Raw genomic sequence first — 17,858 nt, 5'->3', positions numbered from 1 at the left:
AGAAATTCTTGATTGTTTGTGTTATGTTTATGTTATGTGTGTGTGTGTGTGTGTGCGTGCTTGTGTGTGTGCCTGCGTATGTGCCTGTGCATGCAAGCGTACATATGTCTACTGTGTGAGTATGTGTCATACGTATGATTACTGTGAATGTATGTGTGTGTGTGTGTGTGTGTGTGTGTGTATCTGTTTGTGCACATGTGTGCACATGAAATGGGTTAACATGACCCCTGAAGGCAAACATACGGAAAAAAATGGTCATCCTAGGCCCTATAGTTCTCAAGATATTCATAGAGAACTGTGTCTGCCCTACCCTCCTTTTGGGGGGTCCAGTCCAGCGGGGGGGCTACAGATCAAAACGAAAAATGACGGTTCCATGTTATCCATGTGGGGGTACATGCCCACCAAGTTTTGTGTACCCCGGTCTTTCAGTGTCCCGGGAATCCTTGTTGGTGTACGTCACTAAATGTACACATAAATTATTTTATTGTAAGGCCCCCCATGAACGAAAGTACACAAAACTTGGCATGCATTCGGAGGGTGTCATAATGATCCTACACTTTTAATTTCGTGCAGTTTTGACCTTGTCAGCCAGAGATATTGTGATGAAAAAACACCTAATTTTTTGCTTTTTAATTTTTAACTAGGTGGCGCTATACATGAAAAAAGTGGTAATGGGATGGGTTGACATGCCCCCTTAAGACCAACATACATAAAAAAGGTGGACCTCCTAGGCCCTACGGTTCTCGATATTCACAGAAAACTGTCTCCGGCCACCTACAGGCCAGTTGGTGTATAGTAACATAAATTAATTTATTGTGTGGCCCCCCATGAACAGAATTCCACGAAACTTGGCGTGCATTCAGAGGGTGTCATAATGATCCTACACTTCCAATTTTGTGCAGTTTTGACTATGTTAGGTCACAGATACCTGCGATTACAACACCTCATTTTTACTTTTTTGTGTTTAACTAGGTGGCGCTATACATGAAATGAGTGGTTATTGAATGGGTTGACATGGCCTCTTGAGATCAACATACCAAAAAAATTGATCCTCCTAAACCCTACGGTTTTCGAGATATTCACAGAAAACTGTGTCTGCCCTACCCTCCTTTCGGGGGGTCCAGTCCAGCGGGGGGGCTACAGATCAAAACTCATTGACGGAAATTTGGGCATGCGAAAAAGAAAAAAAAAAAAATCTGACTAAACCTATATGACCGCCGCTTCGCTGCGCGGCGGTCATAATAATTACAATTATCATCATTTTCCGCCATGATGGATTTTCCGCCATTTTGGATTTCATCAAAAACACTTAAAATGTATCAGGGGTCACATACTTTCTCTGATTCCCACCAAATTTTACACAGATCATCTTCAGACCAAGCCTCACAAAAGTTATCACTTTTCGTCTTAGGAAGTATTACCGTTTGCCCGTAACAGACAATCAAAATTTGCGGCGAAGCCGCCAAACAGGAAGTGAGCTCATATCTCAGCAACCCATTCATCTGTCATAACCAAACTTAGTACATGTACTCAGGACCCAATCAGGGGGACGCTCAAGAAATCTGGTGATCTTTGACCTCTAGGGGGCGCTGTAATTAAGAAACATGCCTTTTGGCCTGTAGCTGCTGTTGTGCTTAGAATTAAAATGCACTAGTGGTTTCAGGTAATACTGTTGGAGGTCCTTAGGCCAACCCAGGCCAACTTGTGATGTCATCATAATTGATTCGGCCGCCATATTGGATTTAATCAAAAACAAAAAAGTTTTCACAGGTCACAAATTTCATCTGATCTTCACCAAAATTGGCACAGACCATCTTCAGACCATAACCTATCAATATATTGCTTTCTGGAACAATTGACAAAAGTAGTCTTCCGTAACAGCCAATTGAAATTGGTGGCGAAGCCGCCAAACAGGAAATAAGCTCATATCTCATCAACCCTACTATGTATCATAACCAAACTTACTACATAGATTCATGACCCCATTAGGAGGACGCACAAAACATTTGGTGACCTTTGACCTGTAGGGGGCGCTGTAATTAGCAATATCGCATTTTGATCTGTAGTAGCTGATGTGTTTTATCGATCTTTTATTTTTTGATGTGAAACTGATGACAACATGTTCCATCCAGTTCATTCTAATGCATGCATGCAACGGCAGGGCGGGGTGGGACGGGCAGGGGTGATTAGGTGGGGGGGCTGGCTGGCGGAGGCGGAAGCAATACTCAGCCCTGTTTCAGCCCAACAAAGTCAGTTATGTTTGGATGTGACACTTGTTGAAAGTGTTGATCGCGGGTGTCTGAGTTCTATCTTGTCGCCGTGGCTACTCCGGCCTATTCTGCTTGGCCCCCTCATTGCTGCTTGCAGCTATATTTTTAAGATTAGATTGTTGCACCATGCAATATTTCGCGGCGTCACTTAAGAACACGTTTGAAGATAAGAAAGAAGTCGAGTAAGAAAGAGAGGAAATGTATAGGCTTAGATTTTGATGCAGTAGGCTACAGACTACACCACATGTTGCTTTCTCTGCTTTTTACCTCATAGGCCTAATAAAATATTCACTTAGCAAAGATAATGTCAAACTATTCTGACAACGTCTCGTTTCATTTGATTGCATTTTTGTCCGCTTTTCATCACATTATTATGACCATTAAATGTAGGCTATTTTGCACGCTAAAATCTGATTCATCACAGGTAAACACAATAAAGAATGGGAACGTAAATTGGATTATGTATTCTAAGTTGTAATTCCTCTGTATGTCCTGTTGGTGACCTCAGTGAGAAGTACTGTTAAGACGCTCTTAGCCGGTAACGAGTACTCTGGAGCACTCGTAGATCTTCGAGTGTTTTCACGACGCTCTTAAGCTACGATGGTTTCGGGAAATAGTCGGCAAATCTTAAGACGTTCGTAAGAGGGACTTTTACGACGCTCTTAGGCTTAAGATGCTTTCGGGGAACTGGGCCCTGATTAGTTTCTTTCTTTTCTGTCATCTCAGGTACGCCACATATTTTATAATTGTTTGAATATTGTCTTATGTAAAATTGTGCGACTATTGTCGACTTGTTTAAATAGCTCTTTTGCAACTGTCCCACGGCAGAGGAGTTGTGCTGCACCTGGCTCGCTCCATGCCTGATTAGTTTCTTTCTTTTCTGTCATCTCAGCAATAAACAGTAAAATCAAGGTCGGTTGTGGCGTCCATCCTTTTCTAAAACACAACGCAGAGTGATCGAGGGAGGGGAGAGACCTTTATATGGCTCTGGGAGAGACTACCTCCGTTACATTTACACTGAATTTCAAATTCTATTATGAGTTCCAAATCGCAATCTTCTACTGTTAAAGTACTTAAAATGTAATCTGGGTTTTAGTGTAGTGATCACACTAAGACGGTCCCTATAAGGTCCCCATCTGCATGTTATCTGTTGCGTAGTTTCAAAACAACACTGTTGGTATGCTGCTCTGACAGAATGATCAGATGCTTTATTGAACTAATGACAAAAAAGAGCTATAAAGAGATGCTGATTGCACAGGTATAAGAGTGAAACACCAATGTCTATGTTACTTAGTGTGTGACAAGTTGACAAGAATCACTACTAGGATAATTGTCGATTTATGTTACACCCATAATAAAAGTGTCATAGGCTACTCTTTTTAACTCATGAGGATGGCAATTCAGCATGATACAACTTTCCCTTGGAAAATATTGATTTAATATTGATTTTCTCTTGACCAATATGTTTGTACTGACTGTTAACACTGCCACACGCAAAAGGTTGTAAGACAATGTGGTAGAAACATGGCCTTTATTTAAGCCTTTAAGCCTTTATTTGCTATCACAAATATTTGTACATGTCTCCAAAGTAATTTTGGACGGAAATGTTCTTGCAACAGTTACCAGGTCTTTGAGTATAGAATGGTTCTTTGCCATCACTCAGGCCTTGTGCTCCCACCATATAATTTTGATGGGATTCATGTCTGGACTCTGGCTGGGCTTGACATTGTTCTCTGTTAACCACTTCTTGCCTTGTTTGGCTCTGGGATCATTGTGTGGTTTAACGGTCCAATGTTCCATGAACAATTCCAACGCCGGACTATTTGCACTTTCTCTCACTAAATCATGATTAATGCATTATCATACCGGATACGTAATCATCCCACCTCTTGTAACTTTCACCTCAGGTGCTTTAAACACCATGTCCTATTCTCCACACCTGACTATCATATGCATTTGTCATGTGTACAGATCTTACTACCTGTATTGACCCTAGGCAGATTAGTCAGGCCCTTGAGTCGTGGATCTGCTTGAGGTTTCTTCCTATATGCATCTCCAATTCTAGGGAGTTTTTCCTCGCCCCTGTTACCCATGGGCCTTCTTTCTTTTCTTTTTTCCCTAGCTTTTCTTTTTCTCTGATTGCCTACATTCTGTAAAGCGCCATGATACATGTGTAATGTTTTGGCGCTCTATAAGCACAATAAATTGAAATTTAATTGAAATTGAATGTTGCCTATTGGGGCAGGTCTCCACGTCAGAGACTGTTTATTATAAATCTAAGCATTGGCATGGATTTGAGCATATGCACGGTCTAAGATCAAATCTGTGTGTAAGAGCGTTTTATAAATGAGGCCCTTGGTATACTCTTGTAAAGGTTAAGCTGAGCTGTGCATATTTGGAGAAGAGTGATCCATGATCAGCATGATTGCCAAGTGGTCCATTTTGGGATGGGAGGAAAATTTCAACCACCAAAACACCATACCCAACACCATTACCCACAGTGAAGAATCGTATAGTAAGAATAGTATTAGTTTGGGGTGTTTTTCAGGCAATGTGGCCTGGCAACATGGTTAAAGTAAATGGCAGCATGAGAAAAATGTATTGTTTTCCTGTTTGTATCTGTTATGATAAGATGACAATTATATAATGGTAATATATTAACCCAGGACAAGCAGAAGTTCAATATGACTGATTTATTGGGAAAAAAAAGGTATGCAGTTATTAAAGTGTGCAGTCTCTGTGTGTGCGTGTGTGCGTGCACTCTGCATGGTGTGTCCAGGTCCACGGCATGGTGTGGCAACATCCTCAGATGTCCAGGTGTCGTGTCCTCAGATGTCTCCAGGAGTCTTCAGATCCTCCAGGTGTCCTTGGATGTACTTAGTCCTCAGGAAGGTTCTGGTAGGCCCCAACTAAACTGCAACAGGTAGCATCTGTAAAGAGGGGGGGGGGGGGGGTAGGGGCATAGAGGGTAGGTGTTAAGACATTGACTTTGTAATATATTACTGTATTATATCATTTTTTTTATATTGATTTTATCGAGAGTATTAAAAAGGATATTTGGGCGATGGGAGCGTGCTCAGCAGCTGGTCCACCCGGTGCTCCAGACAGCTGAAAAGCCCGTCGGCGAGGGCCTGGAGACGGCTGTAGACACTGAGGTCCAGAGAGAACACCTCCTCCAGGAACGCCCGGACGTCCGCCTACAAACCAATATACCGGTTAATATTACACTTTTGGAGTAGATCACAGGAAAATGTTCTCAGGGTGCGGTCAGTACTTACCTGCAGCATCTGCCAATATTGATGTGCAGCTGGTGAACAGGGCAAAGGGCAGGAAGGCATGAACCACTGCAAGCAGTCGGTCCAGGAACCCACCCTGCACCCGCTATGGGGGAGAGAATAGAGAGAAACAGGGTCAGTTAGGCATCACAACACAATGCAATGCGTCAACAGGCACGGAAAGTGTAGCGTTGCTTACAGGGACCAGCTGGCGTTGAGCCACATCAAACATGCCAAACAGCACCAACTCGAACACGATGTCAAGCACATTGATGTGGTGGATCTGAAACAGAAACACGACATGAATTATACATCTATACAAGAGGTGTGTCTGTGCTATGAGTTTATAATGCTAACATACCCTCGCCTCCAGAAGCTCCACCTGAATGCTCAGGGCATTCTCCGGGTTCTGGACGTAGGCCACCAGGTTATCAAATGCCCGCTGAAAGAGATCCGCATCCTACAGGAAAGATAAACGTGAGAATGAGATAGGTTGTAAATGCTTACAGTATGTATCAACAATCAGGATGGGCACATTATCTATAACACAGATGTCAGATAAAGCGCATACCCTCCCATTCAGCGTGGCCAGGTTGCGCAGAATCATCCTCACAGCAACGCTGGCGTAGTTACACTGCTGGGCGTCGCTGAGTAGGATCTGATGGAGACAGGACAGGGTTTTGTTAAGGAATCGCTGTCACTATCCACACGCACATCTTTCCTGCACAGAAGAGATGAACTACTCACGGTGAAGGCCTGCCTGAGGGCTGTCAGTCTGGTCGAAAAGTCCTCCAGGTTCTTGGACTGGAAGAAGTTGCTGCTTTTTTGTAAAAAATGTAGTTAGTGCATTTCCAGACAGTTTGAATGGACTACCTGGGCTGTCAGTAACCATATGAGGTAAACTCTGCTCAGGTGACCCGTTCAAGCTAAAGCTCATATACCCAAACCCAAGGGAGAAGTGTATACTGCATGTGAGAAGGGCTGAACTGTACTTACAAGATGAAGGGCACCTCCCGAGCCTCAGGCAGGAGGCAGCTTTCCTCTGATCCCTACCATTGCAGATATTCATTTACAAATCGTCAGCATGGTGAGGCAAATTCAGCTGGTCTAAACATCAACTAAACAACTTAGAAGATACATTTCTGTCAGTGGTTGGTTGAGTTAAACACGAGTGCTCAAAATCACCTGGGCAGAGCTCTGGGTGTCGTCAGCAGCAGCAGCAGCTGAGGCGTCAGCACCAGGTGGGTCAGTGGGACCAGAGGCGTCAGCAGCACCATCAGCAGACAGGTCAGGGACCACAGGGGCCGGGACGGAGGTGGTTTCGGACCTCTCAGAGCTCACCAGTGATCCGTTGGCAGACAAGGTCACCCGCTTGTAGGTCTTGGATGTCTGGATGACCTGATTGGAGACCATATCATTGTATGTGAAAAATGAAAACCTGCTCCATCTGTTAGCACAAAATGTAAAAAGATAATTTGATCATAATTAAAACTAGTTTGTACCGGAACTCCATCCATGAGAACCAACAACTTGGACTCTTGCTCATGGTAAGACACTGCACGGACGACCTCCCCACAGCGCCACTAGAAAAAGAAAATAAGGATAAATTTTAAATGAATGAATGATCTCCACACAGCTACTGGTATGTAAAGGCAAGAGGACTGGTAGCTCAGTAATTCCTCTTCATCAACACCATCTCTACCTCGATGATGGTTGCAGCATCAGTGGTGGTGTAGGTCTCACGGTTGCCCTGAGTAAATAGTAAAAGACCGCTTTATGTCTTGATCAACTAAAGCCAATTGTAATACATAAGTAATACAATGCAATAATAAGTAATACAATATTATCTTTTTTTAGTTACCTCTGCATCAAGCACACAGTTCTCATCAGCGGTGAACCAGAACTGCGTCCTCAGAGATCCCTCCACTGTCTCCCCTGAGCACCGCCTCTCTCCGACCATCTGGATACAAGACAACATGTGGGAAGGAGACAAGAACATTCTAGATGGATTCATATCCACAATGATATCTAAACATTTTCAAAATGGTGTATGTGCATACCACAGGACCGCAGAAGAACAGGGTGGACGATCTGTACACCATGGTGTAACGAAGCAGGGTCTGGACGTCCCACTGCAATTTCACAAAACATTATACATTTTCAGTAAGGCAGACACACTGAGCGTTTCAATTTTGAACTGGCTTCACTTGGTCATTTGGATACATTTGGATATTTCTGTTCTTTGTTAGGTGGTTGATGAAGAATTACAAATATCAGCACCCTTGTCAAAATCAAATTGATTAAATACCCCAGACGGCTGCAGCTGTCTATCCACGCCATCCAGAGTGACCTATAAAACAGAAAACTGGTAAAAACTTGCTGTTGTAGCCTATACATTTGGGTTTTATTGCTCAAAGTAATCAGTAGAGTGCTAAACCAAAAGACAAAGACAAACAAATGCCTGCTTACCACCTGGGGTGCGACAGTGTCCACAAGGATGAACCCTGTGATATGAATCAAATGTTTAAAGAATGCCAATTCTTTTTTTTCATAAAACAACCTAAAAAGAGTGATCACTATAAGTTAACCAAGCACACAACTGTTTATCTTATCCGACTAGATTACAGGGTAGTTAACCTGAAGTTTGATTTACAATATACCTAACACATTTAATAGTTACCGTCTGTCCAGTCCGGCTGAGTTCCGACCTCCGCGGTCTCCCACACAGCCTGGGTTGCAGAGACAGCCGTCTCCTGTACCGCCTGGACACCTGCCTCAGCCCTCTGACACTCTGCCTGGATGCCAGCCTCCACCGTTTCCCATTTGGCCTGGGTCCCAGCATCAGCCGTTTCCCAGCCGGCTTGGGTCGAAGCCTCTGCTGTTTCCCACGGTACTTGGGTCCCAGCGTCAGCCGTTTCCCAGCCGGCTTGGGTCGAAGCCTCAGCTGTTTCCCAGTCCGTCTGGGTGCCGATCTCGGCAGTCGCCTTCCGCCACCTGGAAAACAGAAAAACAGCGCCCACTGCTGTCGCAGTCAGGCCTGCTGTGCAGACCACTGGGCGAAATCCTAATCTAGCGAAGAGGTTATCATGTGACGCCATTAAAAATATAAAAATAAACTGAAACAATTTAAAAACAAACAAACCCAACAATCTTGTGCCTATTGAATTTGATTATAGCTAACTTTGCTAAGTTTCTTAGCCTAGACTAGCCGATAGGTTTAACCTAATGGACCAAATAGCCTAATTAACAGTTATCAAACTTTAAATGAACAAAATATAAATTAGCAGTAGGTTGTAAAGCTTGCTGGAGACAGAAATAGCAACATGTAATTAGCAGAAGATCAAGATCTCAAAGTCGTCGGAGAGCAGTCAAAATGCGTCTGGTCAATGTGTTGTCCAAGAGCAACTGATCGGAAAAAGTGCATTTTTCTTAAATTTATACTTTGCACGCGTTCTAGAATGGAATTTCTGCAAAATTCTAGACTTCATGACGTTACAGGTCAAATGAATTATCTAGGTTTCATGCTAGGCTATTTCTTGGCGAAACAATGAATGATTTTTCTATGAATAAATCATTCAATTTGTCGTTGTTGTAACTTTATTTTATTTTGCTAGGTATATGTAGTAACCGTTTTAGAAAAGTTTTAATAATTTTTATTATTATTATTATTATTCAAATGTTTGAAAGGATAGCACCGTGATGGGTTACCGACATGTTCAGCTGGATGGTGACGGATAGTGACGCGCTGCCCAGTTGGGTCGCTCGCTCAGTCCAGCTGTATGGGTGGTGTCCTTTTTTGCTTAAACCTTTGAATTATTTGGCCTCTCCCATACATCAGCACTAGTTGTAGCGGACGGGTCAGGGACAGCGGGGCATACGGAGGATGCACGAAGCTGAAGTTGGCCGCACATTCAGAATGCGGTGTAGTTAAGTTTCGATTCCACCTTAAATATTGCAATTTTCTACCGACAGGGGGCAGCGCTGACTGCAAATACGCGATGACACTGGCATTTGCCTAGTAGCAGACGAACATTGTAGGCTACTCCTCACAGACGAATAAAAGCCTTTTTTCTGGTGACTCCATTGTCGACCAATCTTTAAGTAAATGATACAACATGCTTTCTGTCAAATAAATCGGTTCATATTGCACTTGTTTTGGGGGGGCTTTTCTGTTTCTTCTTTACATGAGCTATATTTCATATTTTACAATTTATGCACTAGATTTGATACCCATTGCTCACACATGATTTGCCGTGAGATATTACATCACATCCCGATACTACCGTCTCACAGCGTTCATATGACACCCAGCATGCCAAATTTCGTCGTGGAAAATGGCCATTTTTCTTACATTTAAATTACATGAACTATATTTCATATTCCACAGTATATGCACTAGATTTGATACCTATGGTCCATACATCATTTGCCGTGAAATATTACACCACATCCCGAAACTACAGTCTCTGTGCTTTCATATGACACCTTGCAAGCCAAATTCCATCGTGGAAAATGGCCCTTTTTCATAGATTTAATTTACATGAGCTATATTTCATATTCCACAATTTATGCACTAGATTTGATACCTATGGCCCATACATCATTTGCCGTGAAATATTACACCACATCCCGAAACTACAGTCTCTGAGCTTTCATATGACACCTTGCATGCCAAATTCCATCGTGGAAAATGGCCATTTTCCTTACATTTAAGTTACATGAGCTATATTTCATATTCCACAATTTATGCACTAGATTTAATACCTATGGCCCATACATCATTTGCCGTGAAATATTACACCACATCCCGAAACTTCAGTCTCTGAGCTTTCATATGACACCTTGCATGCCAAATTCCATCGTGGAAAATGGCCATTTTCCTTACATTTAAGTTACATGAGCTATATTTCATATTCCACAATTTATGCACTAGATTTGATACCTATTGCCCACACATCATTTGCCGTGAAATATTACACCACATCCCGATACTACAGTCTCTGAGCTTTCATTTGACACCATGCATGGCCAATTTCGTCGTGGAAAATGGGCATATTTCATAGATTTAATTTACATGAGCTATATTTCATATTCCACAATTTATTCACTAGATTTGATACCTATTGCCCATACATCATTTGCCTTGAGAAATTACACCATATCCCGATACTACAGTCTCTCAGCTTTCATTTGCCACCATGCATGGCCAATTCCGTCATGGAAAATCCCCATTTCATTACAATTTAAATTCTATGAGCTATATTTCATGTTTTATGATTTATGCAGATTTGATCCCTATTTGGCGTGACATACAGCACATCCAGATACAACAGACTTTGCACTACTTAAAAAATATCACAAATTCTGTGTGTGTTCAAGTATAGCATAAATGAGAATTACTCTGCATATAGCCTAGGCTACACTACTTGTAGGTCTCTTATTTGACACTCCTACTGTCAGTCATAACTGTTGAAATCTGACAATGATCACAAGGAGCGTGTAATTACATCCATTGTGCAGTTATTCTTTTTTTCTGAAATATAGCTCATGTAACTTAAATGTAAGAAAAATGGCCATTTTCCACGACGAAATTTGGCATGCTGGGTGTCATATGAACGCTGCGAGACGGTAGTATCGGGATGTGGTGTAATATCTCACGGCAAATCATGTGTGAGCAATGGGTATCAAATCTAGTGCATAAATTGTAAAATATGAAATATAGCTCATGTAAAGAAGAAACAGAAAAGCCCCCCCAAAACAAGTGCAATATGAACCGATTTATTTGACAGAAAGCATGTTGTATCATTTACTTAAAGATTGGTCGACAATGGAGTCACCAGAAAAAAGGCTTTTATTCGTCTGTGAGGAGTAGCCTACATGTTCGTCTGCTACTAGGCAAATGCCAGTGTCATCGCGTATTTGCAGTCAGCGCTGCCCCCTGTCGGTAGAAAATTGCAATATTTAAGGTGGAATCGAAACTTAACTACACCGCATTCTGAATGTGCGGCCAACTTCAGCTTCGTGAGGATGCCATGCTGATTGTGATGGCTTATTAATTGCGATAATGTAATGATAATATATGGTAGCCTAATGATAACATAGTAAGGCCGTGCTGTGAATAAAACTAACAAATAGCACAACTTAAATTTTCTACAGCAAAATATACTGTCAAATCGACGTTATTGTTGGTCAGATTGATCAGTTTCCGTCAGACGCCCAAAATTCAACATCGATGGCTGGTGGTTCTCTCAAAGTAGAGAAGGTTCTATCTTGGAAGGGTTATCATGGTAAAGAAGGGCTAAAAGACTAGACTGACGTAAATGTAGGTTACAAAACGTCACGTCATGCACAAGCCAACTAAGCTATACGATAGGCTACTGGAAGACACTAAAGATAATTAGTTCATGTAGCTGTACTGTTCCAAAATGTTCCAGCAATGTAGGTAGGTAGTATAGCCTACAGGAATAAAATATTTCCAACAGCCCTGTTTATTTTGTGTTGTTTCAGTTGTCCTACAGTGATAACTGGTAAATTACATTAATGTCTAAATCTGGGTAGCCTAATTTAACTCTTTACACATAGGCTTCAGTAATTTTTGGTGCTGCTGTCAATTGTAGCCCATTGAATAATTTGAAATGATACTTTGAAGTCAAGCAGAAACTCTTCTTTAATAATTGCTCGTTAGCCTTGAATGTGGAGATAATATGCTCCATGCCTACCTCTGATCAGTCAAAGAGATTACCAATGAGGCCTACATCACTTTCAGTGCTCCATGACAGTTGAAAATATATGCATATTTAAGGGTAATGCAAAGATTTTGTATTTAATTGTGTCCAACCGATTTGAGGGCCGCTTGGGCCAAATATGCCAGGGTCGATTTTTGTTCCCAGTCCGCCCCTGTATACAGTCCATACGGAAAGAATTCACAGCGCTTCACCTTTTCCACAGTTTGTTATGTTTCAGACTCATCTTAAAATGGATTCAATGGATTTAATTTAAGGAAGAAGTAATTATTATGACCGCCGCTAGCGAAGCGGTCATAGGGGAGCGCGGGGCACAAAGTAACGCGGGGTTAAATGTAACACGGACATTTTCCCTTTGCAGGGGGTTGATCGAGGCATGCTATTGGTCAGTTAATCACATTACTATGAGATGGTGTTCCACAAATTTTCAGTCAGTATGGACGTGTTTCCACGTAGATCTGCAGCAAAACGCCTTTTGAAGACATCAACTTAAATGTCTAGGTGGTACTTGTCTTTCCATTACTGAGTTGTGGGTGCAGCTCACTGACTCCAATCTTCTATCATCTTAATAACCGTCTTGTTGGCTAAAAATGAACACCGTTTTGAAACATGTAGCCAACTCATAGCAGGAGCTAGCTTATCTTATAACAAACGTGACCCAGCGGGGTTAGTTGTAACGCGCTGTTACAAATAAGCCACTCATACTGTACAATGATGTTGCAATACAAAAATATGCGCGTATTAGTGTTAGTTTAGTTAGTTTTTGTGATGTTTTGCATTTTGCCTCATGTGTTTTCAGGTTTGAGGGCTTTTCTTGGCAGGATTGACCTTGGTTAGACTCTGCTTCCATTGGCGCATATTTCTCATGTTATTTCTCCGTATAGAAAATAAAGTCAATTTTCGACACACGTCTGTTGTTAGTTCATGACTTATGTATCATAAATAGTCAGATCCTATTCTATCATACACATTCAGACACATTTATTGAATTCATTTAATTAAAAACAGCCGTTGGGATAAGTGTTACAACTAACCCCGCATATGGGGCAGGTTGTAACATTTCACCTATCGCCACTCTCGGTGGAATTGTAAAAGAACAGTAGCTCCTACAAACAAACTTCCAGTGCGTAACATTGATATGTATGTTGCTTGTTAAAAAGTATAACTAGTGAAACTCAAATTATTTTAGAATTATTTAGCCATAACCAAAAAGTGTTAGTTTGTGCCCCGCGCTCCCCTATAGGGATTGTCAAAGTTTTTTTTTTTTTTTTTTTTCGTCATCTACTTCCTGAATTTTTGGTCAACGATACCCGGGACACCGAACCACCGGGGCACATGAAATTTGGTGGGTATGTAGCCCCACTAGACTTTTACGGAAAAATTTCGTTTCGTCCCTGGGGTCCACTCCCCCCCCATGCTGGGCCCCCCGAACCGCAAAAAAAGCAGCTTTTCCTAAATAACTACCTGAACCGTGGCACCGAGGATGAAGAATCTTTTATGGTATGTTGGTCTCAAGGGCCCACATCAATCTGGCCCATAATCACTCATTTGTGATTTGCACCCCCCCCGGTAAAAAATGAAAATGCAATATTATTCTGCTTTAATCGCCCCTATCTTCAGTTAAGATGTTCAGAACTGCACCAAATGTTATGTGTATGATTGACCTGGCATTCTCTGGGGGTATGCCAAGTTTCGTAGAATTTCATCCATGGGGGGGTCTTTAAAAAATTAGATTATGTGTACATTTAGTGACTGTACACTCATTGGCCTGTAGATGGCGGTGCACACATATACACATGCACACACACACAGGCACCCACATACTATCGGTATTAGAACGGCCGATACATAATTACAAATTCAGTAGGATTAAAAGAAAGCCAAAATAAATATTCATCATCATCATCATGGCTGCATTTCCAGTATTGGCGATAAGTAGTCGTTTGTCCACTAGATGGCGCATCGTTGCAGTGAGACGTAATTTTGTTGGAAGTTAAACGTGGGTTGGAATAACAATGGACGCTTCCTACAAGGACTATAGTTTACCGCAGAGAACGTCTAATAAGGATAGGATGATGTTCACATGAAATGTAATTCCCATTTCTTCTTGAAGCCGAAATAAATCTGAGGATGTTTATCGGACATGCTTGGTTTTTACTGCAGGTACGTTAATCTTATAATATCAATAAGGACCTAGGTAATGTTACCGTTAGCGTTGGTTGAGTGATGGAGGCCAATTTGATTGATTGCATTTGTAGAAAACTATAAATGCGGTTATACCAAGCAAATTGATAGCAGCACTGTAATTGTATCTTTCGACTGTCATTTGTTGCACGTGCTACAAAAAACATTCTGTGCAATGGAAGATTTACCAACGTTACACCGGTCTGATACAGTTTTGCCTATACATGCGTGAGACTGAGACGCCTGTTTATTTTGTTTTAAGTGCGTGCAGGGTGTGAGAGGGGAATCGATGTGCTTTGATTCCAGCTTGGTAGTTGTAGTCTGTGAAATTAAAAAGCACGTGTGTGTGAAGAATCCAAACAATGACACCTTCATTTCATTATGGCTGCTTTAGCAACACACCTTAAGCTACTGTGTAGTGGGTCCCATTTAGAAGTGGCTACTTCATTCGCGCTTTCCTTGACTCATGGAGCTGCGTGAATTTTATTACAACTTTTTGCCACGATATGGCAATTTAAGTCCGCTTGATACTGTAAGGCGTAAGCCATTGGTTTCCAAAGGAGATTTTATTTGTGTCGCCAGCATAGCCTATTGACAATTTATGTTGTAGGCTAAATAGGCCTACCTTAAACCCAGCCTGATCTGCCCGCTATTTATTTTTTGATTTCTTAAAAGATTGAGCTTGGTCTGGTGAAAGCCAGACTAGCCATGGACCTCAGTTACACAATGCAAGGGAACATGAATCAGCCTATATTTGCACGAACAATAACGGACAACAGCTCTTCAACTTTGGCCCGTTAAAATGTGTATTAGTCTAGCGACGCATTTCATCAAGGCCCATTTGGACATGTCAGTTATTTGCACCACTAGATGTAAAACAGCATTTCGTTTCAGACTACTGTTACTTAATTTGTGCATTAACAATAACGTTTCAGACTACTGTTACTTAATTTGTGCATTGACAATAAAGTATTACATGAACTAAAGATGACTAAAATCTTATGTAGAAGAAGAAACATTCACAAAAAAATCCATCCATCCAAAAATGACCTTTGTTTTTGATAGCTGTTGAAAACGGCATGGAACTGACAGAGATGTTTTTGTAAATTAATAAATAAATAAATAAATAAATAAATAACATTATGCTGATTCCTTTTGCTTTTCCCAAATACAATGTAGCCTACAGGTGTAAGTGACCTTTCATCAATCCAGTTGCAATGGATGAACTGTGATGAACTGCCTTACTTGTGATTGTTTAGAGATTTTAAAGGTTTTATAGCAATGCTACATCTTCTTTGGCTATTCTACAATCTGTTCACCTTTTCAGCACCAGTAGGCTACTTTCTGTGCAGCCGCACACACACACTCAGGCATGCCAGACAAGCATACACAAAAGTTTCAAGAGTGGGGGATGGAGTAAAATATGGAGACAAATTGAAGTGTGATTTATTTTTCGCGGAACGTATGTACAGGACTGAGCGGCGGTCATATTTTGTACCGCTATGCGGTACATCTAGTTCAAGGTCAATTTCTTAATTTTATACAGTCAGATTAATCATAGTTTATCGCAATATTACCACTGCATCACCATTATGTCCTAATGTTTGAGACGCGTTAAGTCTTTCCCTTGGCCAATGCTATTCTCTTCCTGGGGTGTTGTAACCTCAACAACAATTTAAAGCTGCAGTTGACAAGTCTGACAGATTGAGGGGACTTAGCCAAATTTTTGAATGTTTACAACTCGCATGCCCCTCCCCCACTACCACTAAGCACCCTGTCATCGAGTTTGTGCTCGTCAGTGTGCACCAGACTGCACCAGACAGTGATTGACAGTCAGATCTCACACAGTACAGTCATAACATCCACGGAAAGAAGTTTTTCATCACCAACCACCCCCACGACACCGCCACACGTCATCACTCACTCTTGCTCTCACTCACAGACTCAGTATCCCTCACATAAAGACCCCCGTTACGACAGTTGTTTTGTGCCATCTTACACAAACAAGGATGTGTGTCACACTGACAGTTGTTTTGTGCCATCTTACACAAACAAGGATGTGTGTCACACTGACAGTTGTTTTGTGCCATCTTACACAAACAAGGATGTGTGTCACACTGACAGATTGCAAGATGCAAATACTTTTTTAAGGCACTGTACAGCAGCTCTCTTTTTCACTCCAGCAACAAGTGGCCAACGTGTTACAGGCGTGGTCAGCAAAAACCTAAGCAAGAACCCAACAAGAGCTCTGCACTGTACTTTTGTTGGAGTAGAACCGTGTTTTGACCGTGTATTGCATGGGTATAGGTAGGAAAAACTGGGTGGGACAAAGGCTTACCTTTAAGTATGGATTGGTAAGGCAACAGTAGCTTTCTATCCAAGAGTCTGTAGATCCTCAGTTCTGACACCAACATCAAGATCAGGATCGATACCACCGTGAAGTGCTGTATGCGACAGTCAGAACAACTGTAACCACTAAGAGAATCTAGACATTTACCAACATCTGCCATAGAGGAATCCTGTGAATTCTCTGGACAGACCTTATCAGCAACCAGGAGCTGTGGTAATGAATAAGATACTGGAGATGGTGGACGATACGCAAACCTGCATCCAGCACCACAATCTATGCCATATTTTTGAACACGGGGGAAGGAAAAGAGGCACACCAAGAAACTCCTGTGCATTGTGAACTACAGTCAGATGTGCAGAGGACTGGACTTACATGGGGACAGCTGAAGGAACTGGCTAAGGAGCGGAATACCTGGAGAGAATTTGTTGGTACCCAAAACCCAAAGTAGGATAGACATTCTGCCCTGGACTTCTTTGCTAGAAGTGACCAGCAAGCCATAGAAATGAAACAGAGATAAGAGTTATGCAGTGATAGGAGGTACGCAGAGATAGGAGTTATGCAGTAATAGTGAGTGTGATGGAGCAGTGGTAATGAACCACCTAACTATTGGTCGGCCTGGGTTCAATTTCCGAATTTGCTGTTCTGATTCTTTTTTTGGATAAAAATATTGTCTACATACTGGTCAACTTTAACTTAAGATAGTAAAGATTTGTTATATCCTCCTGAGACCCAATCCATGGACCTATGTCCTCTGTAGTGGACATAAGTTCTAGATGCATACCCCTTTACCCCTTTGAGCTATTCTATCAATTCCTGTGGTCTTTTAAAGAGGGCATCCTGGGCTTTCTAATGATATATCATGTGATTGGCTGGGTTGCTGGGAACCTCCTCTTTCTTGTTCTTAAAAATGGTTGACATCAAAACAAGCACATTTTATGGAAGGAGAGATAAGTCAAATAGTGTCTTCTTATTAAGCATTCATTATGATGAAAATATATGGTCTTGTTAATGAAAATGTCAGGAATCATATGATTAA

The sequence above is a fragment of the Alosa pseudoharengus genome, unplaced genomic scaffold, assembly GCF_046254945.1.
Source record: "Alosa pseudoharengus isolate Yale_2024_CS ecotype anadromous, Long Island Sound unplaced genomic scaffold, YU_APseudo_1.1 YU_APseudo_1.1_scf_13, whole genome shotgun sequence".
In the NCBI taxonomy this organism is placed as follows: Eukaryota; Metazoa; Chordata; class Actinopteri; order Clupeiformes; family Clupeidae; genus Alosa; species Alosa pseudoharengus.
This window is presented reverse-complemented; position numbering follows the sequence as displayed.